At 38.1% G+C, this 12,461-nt stretch overlaps 1 pseudogene; it reads right to left on the bottom strand.

Moving 5' to 3' along the window:
• Positions 1-3,132: 3,132 nt before the first annotated feature.
• On the bottom strand, positions 3,133-11,413 carry LOC112446474 (ubiquitin-ribosomal protein eL40 fusion protein-like; annotated as a pseudogene).
• Positions 11,414-12,461: the final 1,048 nt, after the last annotated feature.

Below are 12,461 nucleotides of genomic sequence, written 5' to 3'. Positions count from 1 at the left end.
TGGCCTTAGTGGTTGGGGCATAGACTTGGATTGTTGTGATATTGAATGATTTGCCTTGGAAATGGACAGAGATCATTCTGTTGTTTTGGAGATTGCACCCAAGTACTCCATTTGGTCTCTTTTGTTGACTATGGAAGTTACTCCATTCTTCTAAGGGACTCTTGCCCACAGTAGTAGATATAATGGTCATCTGAATTAAATTCACCCATTCCAGTCCATTTTAGTTCGCTGATTCCTAAAATGTCGATGTTCACTCTTGCCATCTCCTGTTTGACCACTTGCAATTTACCTTGATTCATGGACCTAACATTCCAGGTTCCTATGCCATATTGATCTTTATAGCTTCAGGCTTTACTTTCCCCACCAGACACAGCCACAGTTGGGCATTGTTTTCGCTTTGGCTCAGCCTCTTAATTCCTTCTGGTTTCCTCTCTTATCCAGTAGCATATTTGGCACCTACTGATCTGGGGAGTTCATCTCTCAGTGTCATATCTCTTTGTCATTTCATTACTATTCATGGGGTTCTCAAGGCCAGAATGCTAAAGTGGTCTTCCATTTCCTTCTCCAGTTGACCATGTTTTTGTCAGAACTCTCCAACATCTGGGTTGGGTAGCCCTACATGGCATGGCTGTGGTGGTGGTGGTGGGCAGGTGGGGCGGGGCGGGGGAGGGTGGTGGGTAGCCCTACAAGGCTGTAGGGTTAGCTGGGTCTTGCTCTGATGGGCAGTCCCAGGCTCAGTAAATCTTTAATCCGATTTTATACTGATGGGTGGAGTTGTGTTCCTTCCCTATAGTTTTGCCTGAGGTCAAACTGTCTAAGGGTAATGGCAACCTCCTTCAAAAGGACTTAGGCCAGGACTTTTGTATTCAGTGCCCTTGACTGTGGACCCATGCCTCCACCAGAGGCTCCCAGATACTCACAGGCAAGTCTGGCTCAGTCTCTTGTGGGGTCCTTGCTCCTTTCTCCTGTGTCATGGTGTGCACAAGGTTTTGTTGTGCTCCCCAAAAATTTGTTTCCTCAGTCCTGTGTTAAGTTCTGTAATTAAATGCCACTGGCCTTCAAAGTCATATTCCCTGGGGATCTCAGTCCCTTTGCTGGATCTACAGCTTGGGAAATCTGTTGTGTGCCCTAGAACTTTTGCAAAAGTGCAAGAACTTCTTTGGTATAATTGTTCTCCTGTTTGTAGCTCCTCTGCTCAGTGGTTCTGTGGTTGGGCTGATGGCAACCTCCTCCAAGAGGACTAATGCCACACTCTGTGCCTCCCAGATCTGCTGCAACCAGAACCTGGTCCCTGCCACAGGCCACTGCTGACCCATGCCTCTGCAGGAGACGCTAAAACACTCAAAGGCAGGTCTGGCTCAGTCTTTTGTGGGTGTCACTGCTCCTTTCCCTGGGTCCTGGTGTGCACAATGGTTTTGTTTGCACCCTCTGATCATCTGTGGCAGGTATGAAGTTTGATTTTAAATGCGATTTTGCCCCTCCTACCATCTTGGGGCTTCTCCTTTGCCCTGGGTGTGGGGTATCTTTTTTTGGTGGGATTCAATTTTCTCCTGTCAATGGTTGTTCAGCAGCTGGTTGCGATTTTGGTGTTCTCACAGGACAAGATGAGCACATGTCCTACTCCACTATCTTATTTATGTTGTCAGGCCTTGGGGTGACATTATCTAACTTCAGCAAATGATCAACCTGATTGCTATGTTGAAAATAGACTGTAGAAAACAAATTTATTATGAGGTTATTAAATTAATCCAAGTTATCCACACTGGGGATGCATGACAGGCTACTTATTACACAGCAGTAGTGGAAAGTAAGTTTAAGCTATGGATGTATTTTAAAAGTAAACACAAAAGGATGTCATGATGGATCAGTATGCGTGGGGTGTAAGAAAAGTAGAGGGGTTAAGATGACTTTCAAATGACTGGCTTGAACACCTAAGAATATTAAAATAATCTTATTAGGGGTCTTAAGATTGAGTAGCTATAAGGGGAAAAAATCAAGAGTCCAGTTTTGACCAGGGTACACTTGAGAGGTCTTACTGGCCATCAAAGTTAGGGAGGTGGAATAGGTAGCTGCATATGTGAATCCGGACTACAAATCTAGATATGTGAGTCATATAAAAGTGTGAACTAGAGATATTTAAGTGAGACATAATGCAGTATTAAAGACCATGAGAGTGGTTGTCAAGGGAGTGAGTGTGATCACAGTACAGACTAGTCCACTCTGCCCTGGAGCACTCCAACCTTAACTCCTGGAATCTTCAAGTTATCTTGGCATAAATCTGTGACTCTTTCAGACGGAACATGAAAATCACTGATTTGTGTAAGATCCTCATTTTACTTTTGAACAAATTGAAAAACAGAAGTGTAAGTTTATCCAACAGTTTATCCACTGTCAGAGAGCTACGACTTATCTGACTAATAATTAAAAGACTACTTGTAAAGCAAGAGGGAATACGGCAGTAAGTGTTTCATCAAATACCCAAAGAATAGATGTCTGTGCTTATTAAATATTTAATTACAGTCTTTCCTGTGTTTTAATTAAGCACAGACTTTGAAAACTTTTGCTAAAAGACTCATAGCCCTGTGTAAATTCAAAACTATCAGATTGAGGGAGTGTGATGTGTGTGTATTCAGTGTCTTTCATCACACATTACCGTTTCTTGTTAGTAAAAGAACAAGAGAGAAAATAAAATTTTGTTGTCATAGCACAGAAAATAATATATACAAATCCATATTGATGGTCTATTTGAATTTTATAGAAGTATTTACTGAACTTCTGGTAGACTCATGCTTGAAGTCCTGAATTCTCCTTTTATATATTAGATGAAAACGTTCTGCTATAAAGTACTTCATCTTTGAATAGAAAGATAAAACTCTCCCGATAAAATAACATTTTATATTTATATGGAAGCTTTTATAATAAGAATATTTTCCTCACTTATAAATAACATCATTTTACATACTGTTGGATTTCAGCTGTTATTAAGACACTTAGCATCACTACCAGGCAGTAATTCTCAGACTGTTTTTTAAAAAAATAATACCACATCCTATTTAGTAAACTGGAATCCTAAATATATGGAGTATGTTTACTTTGTTCCCCAGTCAGCAAAAGAGAAAATATGTTGAAGTCTCAGGGCCATGGGGCTTGGACAGGAGGCCATTTTGCAGGCAAAGGAGAAGCTGGTGGAGGCGCCTTTTTGACCTTCGTCTTGCGGTGCAGGTTGTTGGTGTGGCCACACTTCCTGTGGCGTGGGCAGCGTGGGGCTGTAGGCAAGCACAATACTCGCAGCAGATCATCTTGTTGCCGCTGTATTTCTGAGTGAGTTGGCAAAGGGAAGGCTCAATGATGCTGGCTTGCACACGAAGCACCAAGAGCCGGGCAGGCTCTTTCTGGATATTGTGATCTGACAGAGTGCTGTCATCCTCCAGCTGTTTGCCTGTGGAAATCAGATGCTGCTAATCAGGCCAGTTGCCCTCCTTGTCTTGGATTTTAGCTTTGATATTGTCAGTGGTGTCGCTGGACTTGACCTCGATGATGATGGTCCTGTCAGGATCTTCACAGAGATCTGCATCTCTGCATCTGCTGCTTGGCTGCCTGTTGAAGAGAAAGGGAGGAGCAATATACACCCAACAGATTATAAACAATAGTGTTATTTTCAGGAGTACCTACTTGTCTCTAGAAGAATGATAGAAATGAATGGTTTTCATTGCCTATTGGGTAACTGTGTCATACTCCCTAAGTGCAATAAGCCTGCAACACAGGCTTTATTCATGTAACATGATTGTAAAGTTCCAAGATCAACATTAAGCTACTAAGAAAATAAATCAAGAATTATGTTTTTTTCTATACTTTCAAATATGTTCCATAGGCTGTAAGTACTGTCAACCAAAGTGGAGTTGAAGCACATGACATGACTAAACTTCTTCCTTGAATACTTCTCATGCAGCCCTTCTAGGATGAAAATATTATTTTCCTTGTTTTACAGATAAAATAAATGAGGATAATAAAATATAAATAATTTAGTTGTCTTTTTAAAATTACATAGTGTAGGTAGTATAGAAAAAAATAGAGTCTCTCTGGGTATTTAACTCATCTTGTCCTTTGCACTTATTCATTTTTTTTAAATGGTGTTGCCACTTGTTACTTTTGACACAGAATATTCTGAATGTTTTCATTTAGTCCTATCATTTATATTATGAACATATTTTTGAAATTTAACATTGTGTCTGTGTGTGTGTGTATGTGTGTGGGTATGTGTGAGAGAGACAATAGATTGATCTCATGTGCCTTTAATTTTTTGTTAGTTTCTTTAATATTAATAAAAATTTAGATACCTTTTAGATTAAAATCCTCATTTGTTAAACGGGTCAAAATTACTTGTCAAAGGTAATGTTACTAATATATTTACTGGAATATACAAAGCTTTCCTTATTGTATTGTACTATATATTTCTTAATGTTTCTCGATGATGAATTTGGGTTTCGCAGATGGCGCTAGTGGTGTAAAGACCCTGCCTGCCACTGCAGGAGACAAAAGAGACACAGATTCGATCCCTGGGTTGGGAAGATCCCTTGGAGGAAATGGCAACCCACTCCAGTATTCTTGCCTGCAGAATCCCATGGACAGAGGAGCCTAATGCTCTATAATCCACGGGGTTGCACAGACTTGGACATGACTGAAATGACTTAGCACACACACATAATGAATTCATTCTTAAGGATTAGACTTATAAACCTACAGTACTCTGTTTGAATCTAAAACAAGAATGTGAATCAAAGCCATTTTTTTCTGTTCAAAAAAGTAAGAAAATTCAAGATGGGAAAAGAACAGGCAGGAGAGTGTAAAAACATAAGAAAAAGCAGTAGATCATAGTCATCATTTCAGATGACCAAAAAATATGGTAAAAATATAAAGTAAATCTTTTACATTTACTTTTAGAGAAACTTTTATTATTTCTAACTTCCCTGAATTTCTCTGGCATTTTATTTCACCAGTATCATTCATATATTTTAATACAATTATATATATATTAAATTCCTTTAGATAGCTAAATTGCCTTCAAGTCAACTTGTATACCAAATCACTCACCATATTGTACAGCTGTTTTTTGTATAAAGTAGGAATTCAGTATTGTCTGATGTTGTTCTTAATAATTTTGAAAATGAAAGAGTGAGTGAGTGAATTTATCAGTGAGCTAATAGTTCCCACCAAGTGTCAATAGTGGTATGTGGTTAATAATTGACTATTACTGATTGAAGATTGCCAGCCTGAGCTGGGTGGGGCTCAGAGACACTGGGTAGTTCTGTGTCACTTTCTTCCATGCCCTTCAATTCATTGTCCAACTTCCCCAAGCCTCTGTTACATGGTGAATATTAAAGTCAGTAAACTGGAACGTTCTTAACTATCTTACTTTCCCTCTATAGTCACAGTTTTTAGTACCATCTTTCACTGTGTGAGTGCATACGTATACTTCAATTTAGTTATTGTGTTAATAGACAATTGCCCATTGTCCTTATGTTCATATCTCATATAGGTATAGCACAGTTGTAGTATGGACATTCTTATATCTTCCCTAGTGTTCTTGGGCACAAGTTTAACTAGGCCATAGAGAGAAGGCAGTGGCACCCCAGTCCAGTACTCTTGCCTGGAAAATCCCATGGATGGAGGAGCCTGGTAGGCTGCAGTCCATGGGGTCGCGAAGAGTCGGACAGGACTGAGTGACTTCACTTTCACTTTTCACTTTCATGCATTGGAGAAGGAAATGGCAACCCACTCCAGTGTTCTTGCCTGGAGAATCCCAGGGACGGGGGAGACTGGTGGGCTGCCGTCTCTGGGGTCACACAGAGTTGGACACGACTGAAGCAATTTAGCAGCAGCAGCAGCATACCTAGCAAAGAGTTGGACATGACTTAGCAACTGAACAACAGCAGATACCTGGCAGTTGGATTTCTGGGTCAGAGGATGTGCACAAGTTCAGCTTTGTTAGATAATGCCAAGTGGTTTTCCAAAACAACTGAACCAGTTTGCATTCCTACCAATGGAATGTGAATCATCAAATTGCTTTTCATCTTTGCCAGTACTTGATGGTATCTAATAATTTGTGAATTTTACCAATCTTGTGCTGTGGAAATTATCTTCTCTACTTTAAGTATGCAGTCCCCTGATCACTAATGAAGGGCAGGATGTAAAAAGAAAAAAAAAAAAAAATACCCATTGATAATTCTGATTGCATCCTTTGTAGAGAAATTGTTCATAATTTTCTTCTGTCTTTTATTGCTACACTGACATTCTTTATATAATCTTGATACTTAGCCTTTGTCAGTTTTAAATGTAAATATATTTTGGCATTTGTATTTTGCATACTCATTTACTTCAGGGTTGTTTTGATGAATAATATTTTATTTTAATTTAGTTCAGTGTTTAGTAATTCTCTTCCATTATCATATTGTCTGTAACTTGTCAAATTATGCCTCCTACTAGTTTAGGTAGTTTATACATGACTCTTGGTATTTGACAAGGCAAATAATTCCCACATTTTCCCATTTCATTTAATGATCACAAAATTTTCCTTATATTCAAAGTTAAAATTATTCTTTTTGAGCTTGGATTTCTATTATTAATCTCTTTTAAGCTCTTTAGATTTAAAGAGCTAAATTTAAACTAAATTACCATAAACATGGCATATTTTTCTATATTTTGTTTGACAGTATTTTGTTCCAGATTTGTTCCATCTATTTTGCCAATGAGCTTGAAAACCAGGCTGTATTATCAAGGTTATTCTGGCCTCATAATTGGTTTCTTTATCTCTCTCCCTCTCTTTCTCTTTCCTATTATCTGGGGAAAAAAAGGATATTTGTTAATTTCTTAAATATGTAGAAGAATTCAACAGGGAAATATCTAGGACAAGTGTTTTCTTGGTAGAAAATTCTAAGTTTTCTTTACAAAATTATTTTTACATTTAAGTTTCTTTATAATTACCTTTCAGTCTTTCATTTAATCTATGTAAATTTGATTACATTTTATTTTACTTGAGATTTATAAATTTTATCTATATGTTCAAGTTAGTTGACATATAATTATTTAAATGGACTCATAAAATTTTTAATATCTAGAGTCAAAAACAATGTCTAATATTTCTCATTCCTAATGTGATTTATTCTTTCCTTTTCATTGTTGAGACCTACGGAGGAGCCTGATGGGCTACAGTCCATGGGGTCGCTGAGAGTCGGGCACGACTGAGCGACTTCACTTTCACTTTTCACTTTCATGCATTGGAGAGGGAAATGGCAACCTACTCCAGTGTTCTTGCCTGGAGAATCCCAGGGACAGAGGAGCCTGGTGGGCTGCCGTCTATGGGGTCGCACAGAGTTGGACACGACTGAAGCGACTTAGCAGTAGCAGCAGCAGCAGCAACATTTTATGAATTTTATTAATTTTACTTGAGAATCATCTGATAGCTTTAATCCTATTTGTTGTATATTTTCTATTTCCTGAGTTTCTACTGTTATCTGTATTGTTTCTTTCCTTCTACATTCTTTAACTTTAATTTGTTATTTTTTTCCTAATTTCATGAGATGGCTGTTTAACCCATTTTTTGTTAACCTTTCTTTTTTTGTGGTGCTTCCCTCTTGGCTCAGGTGGTAAAGAATCTACCTGCAATGCAGGGGACTTGGTTTTGATACCTGGGTTGAAAAGATCCCCTGAAGAAGGGAATGTCTGCCCATCTAGAATTCTAGCCTGGAGAAGCCCATGGAGTGGGAAGCCTGGTATTTTGCAATCCATGGGGTCGCAAAGAGTTGGCCACGACTGAGCAACTAACACTACACTACTAACACTTTTCTTCTTTTGTAGTATGTAGATTGTAAGCAGTAAGACCTGAAGCACATATTTTCTTTGTAAGAAAGTTGGTTTATATTTTTCAACCATAGGTTTTAATTTCTTTATGATACAACATCTTTTAGACTATGTATTTCCTTCTATGTTTGACTTTTGCTACATCCATCATGTTTTGAAATATCTTTTTGAGTGAAAATGTCTTTTAATTCTGTAGTGCTTTACAATTCCCAAAAGTTTCACACATATGATTACATCCTATGCTGCCCCTCCCTCCTTCCTTCTCTGCATTGGTAACCACTACTGTTCTCTATGTCTGTGTTTCTTTTTTATTTTATTCACTAGTTTGTGGTATTTTTTAGATTCCACATATAAGTGGTAGCATATAGTATTTGTCTTTCCCTCTCTGATATATTACATGTAAAATATATTTCCCTCTCTGATATATTACATTTAAAATTATTTCACTTAGCCTTATGCCCTTCAAGTTCATCTGTGTTGCTGCAAGTGACAAATTTTATTTTTTATAGCTGAGTAGTTATTCCATGATATAGATGTAGATAAATAGAAAAATATATACTACTTCTTTTTATCTGCTCATCTGTGATGGACACCTAGGTTGCTTTCATTCCTTGGCAATTGTAAATAATGCTTCTATGAACAATGTGGTGTATGTTTTTTTATACTAGTGTTGTTGTTTTTAAAATACATACTTAGGGATAGGGAGATTCCCTGGTGGCTCAGATGGTAAAGCGTCTGCCTGCAATGCAGGAGACCTGGCTTCAATCCCTGGGTCGGGAAGATCCCCTGGAGAAGGAAATGGCAACCCACTCCAGTACTCATGCCTGGAAAATTCCATAGATGGAGAAGCCTGGGGGGATACAGTCCATGGGGTCGCGAAGAGTCGGACACGACTGAATGACTTCACTTTCACTTTACTGGGTCATATGTTCTATTTTTATTATTTTGAGTACTGTTTCCCCAGTGGCTGCACCAATTTACAGCACTGCCAACAGTGTACGAGGGTTCACTTTACTCCACATCTTTGCCAACATTTGTTATTCGAGTTCTTTTTGATGGTAGCCATTCTCCCCAGTCCACTCGAGAAGGGAATGGCAAACCACTTCAGTATTCTTGCCTTGAGAACCCCATGAACAGTCCTGGGGTGCTGTGATTCATGGGGTTGCAAAGAGTCGGACACGACTGAGCAACTGATCTGATCTGATTCTCCCCAGTAGGTAGTTATACTTCATTGTGGTTTTGACTTGCGTATCTTTGATTAGTAATGTTGAGCATCTTTTCATATGCCTTTTGGCCATCTGCAATTCCTCTTTAGAAAAATGTATATTCAGTTCTTCTGCCCACTTTTTAAAATATCTTTTTCATTGTTTAAATTTCAAAATATTTTCTAACTTCTAATGTGATTTCTCTCTGATACATAAGTTGTTTAAAAGGTTAACATTTTCCTCAAAATTGTAGATTTTACAATTGTTTTCTGGTTGCTGATTTTTATCTGACTTCTAAAATGTGCTGAGGACATACTATATATTATATTTAAAATTGATGATATTTATTTTATCTCACAGCATGCTCTATTACAGTAAATTGTGCAGTATCACCGAGCCTTCTTTATGGTCTACCTCTCAAATCCATGCATGACCATTGGAAAAGCCATATCTTTGACTAGTTGGACTTTGGTGGCAAAGTGATGTCTCTGCTTTTTAATTCAATAAGTTTGTCATAGCTTTACTTCTAAGGAGCAACATCTTTTATTTTTATGGCTGCACTCACTATCTACAGTGGTTTGGGGGCCCAGGAAAAAAAATCTGCCACTGTTTCCACTTTTTCCCTTTCTGTTTGCCTTGAAGTGATGGGAATGGATGCCATGATCTTAGCTTTTTCAATATGGAGTTTTGAGCCAGGTTTTTCACTCTTGTCTTTCACTGTCATCAAGAGGCATTTTCTGCCGTTTGAGTGGTATCTTCTGCATATCTGAGGTTGTTGATACTTCTCCGAGAAATCTTGATTCCAGCTTGTGATTTATCCATTCCAGCATTTTGCATGATGTACTCTGTGTAGAAGTAAAATATGCAGGGTGACAATATACAGTCCATTGTTCCAAGTCTGGTTCTAACTGTTGCTTCTTGTCCTTCATATAGATTTCTCAGGAGATAGGTAAAGTGGTTGTCATCCCTATGTCTTTAAGAGTTTTCCATAGTTTTTTGTGATCCACACAGTCAAAGACTATATGTAGTCACTGAAGCAAAAGTAGATGTTTTTAATGCAATTCCCTTGCTTTTTCTATGATCCGGCAGATGTCAGAGTTTGATCTCTGGTTCCTCTGCCTTTTCTAATCTCAGCTTTTACACCTGGAAATTCTTGGTTCATGTAGTACTGAAGCCTAGTTTGAAACATTTTGAGTGAACCTTACTAGCATGTGAAATGAGCCCAATTGTACAGTAGTTTGAACATTCTTTGGCATTGCCTTTCTTTGGGAGTAGAATGAAAACTAACCTTTTCCACTCCTGTGGCCATGGCTGAGTTTTCCAAATTTGCTGACATGTTTGCAGCATTTTAATAGCATCATCTTTTAGGATTTGAAATAGCTCAGCTGGAATTCCAGCACCTCCACTGTCTTTGCCCATAGTAATGCTTCCTAATGCCCACTTGACTTCACAACCCAGGATGTCTGGCTCTAGGTGAGTGACATCATCATCATGGTTATCTAGGTCATTAAGACCTTTTTTGTATAGTTCTTCTGTGTATTCTTGCCACCACTTCTTAATCTCTTCTGCTTCTGTTAGGTCCATACCATTTCTGTCTTTATCATGCCCATTCTTGCATGAAACATTCCCTTGATATCTCCAATTTTCTTGAAAAGATGTCTAGTCTTTCCCCTTTCATTGTTTTCCTCTATTTCTTTGCTTTGTTTACTTAAGAAGGCCTATTTTTCTCTCCTTGCTCTTCTCATTCTACATACAACATTCTCAGTAGTATTTCTAAAGTCTAATTTGCTTGACATTTTTATAGCTGAGACAACTTTGTTTTTGGTAGTGTCAATTATCTCATTTTTCTTTCAAACATTTTGGGTTCTGATATTCATGATATGTCTTTCATAAGCAGTGTATTTTTAAAGCCAATCTGGTAGTTGACATATATGTTAAGTAGTTATTCATATATCTGATTTAAATCTACCAGTTTACTCCTTTTTTCTAATTTTATAACATTCTCTATGTTCCTTTTCTCTGTCTCCTCATCCTCTACTAAGTTAATATTTTTAATTTTATCTTTACTGTTTCATTTTCCTTTTTAACTCATTCATTATATATCCTTTCACTCTTGTTTTTGTGGTTACTCTGGAGATTACCACATTCACTTTTGACTTATTAGATTTTGAAGTGAATTAACTCTCAATATTGCACTGTCTAGAGATTTTTCCACAGTATTTTGACCTCAGTTATCCTCTCTCACCATTTTTAATTGATATATCTAATATTAGATATATTATAAAGTCCATGTGATATTTTTATTATTTTAAAAAGTTAATATTCACATACTTACCCACATATTGACACATTTCGTTGATAATCATTTCTTCTGGCTTATCTTTGCTTTCACCTGAAGAATATGTTTCAGGATTATCTGTGTCTCCTATGGGCTTTAACTGGTGGCTCAGACATTAAAGAATCCACCAGCAATGTGGGAGACCTGGGTTTAATCCCTGGGTTGAGAAGATCCCCTGGAGAAGGGAACAGCCCTCCCACCCCAGTATTATTGCCCAGAGAATTCCATGGACGAGGAGCCTGGCAGGCTACAGTCTACAGCGTCACAAAGTCACGACTGACCAACTTTCACGGACTCACACACTGTCTGCTGCTAATGACTGTCTAATTTAGTCCTTATCTAATATTTTTTATATTGCATAGGGTGAGTGATCTATTTAGCAACAATATATTTTAAATATGCTATTTCGTTTCTAGTAATTGTTTCTTGTCTTATCCACTGTTTCTTTTGAGAAGACAAGTATTAGTCTTGTTCCTTTGAGGGAGTTACATTTTATGATTGACACTTGAATAGCATGGGTTTGAACTGTATGGGTCCACTTGGACATGAATTTTGTTCAACAAATGCATACTAAAGTTCCAGGTGATTCACAGTTGGCTGAATTTGAGAACGAAGAAATGTTAATAGGTGGGCCAGCTGTAAACTGTGTGGACTTTCGATTGTGCAGTGGGTCAGCAACCCTAACGCTCTTATTGTTCAACTATATTTGTATTTTGTTTTCCTTGTGTTTCTTGTGTTTCCTTCTTGTCTAAAGTCTTAAGCAGATTTATCATGATCTATCAAGTATGGTATTATTATATATATCCTGTTTGGCCTTCTCAGTAATTTTTATATTTAGCTTCAGTTCAGTTCAGTCACTCAGTCATGTCCGACTCTTTGCGACACCATGAATCCCAGCACGCCAGGCCTCCCTGTCCATCACCAATTCCCGGGGTTCACTCAGACTCACGTCCTTCGAGTCAGTGATGCCATCCAGCCATCTCATCCTCTGGCGTCCCCTTCTCCTCCTGCCCCCAATCCCTCCCAGCATCAGAGTCTTTTTCAGTGAGTCAACTCTTCGC

The sequence above is a fragment of the Bos taurus genome, chromosome 4 (genome assembly GCF_002263795.3).
Source record: "Bos taurus isolate L1 Dominette 01449 registration number 42190680 breed Hereford chromosome 4, ARS-UCD2.0, whole genome shotgun sequence".
NCBI lineage: Eukaryota > Metazoa > Chordata > Mammalia > Artiodactyla > Bovidae > Bos > Bos taurus.
Note: the sequence above shows the minus strand (reverse complement) of the source record. Positions and strands in the feature narration are given on the sequence as shown.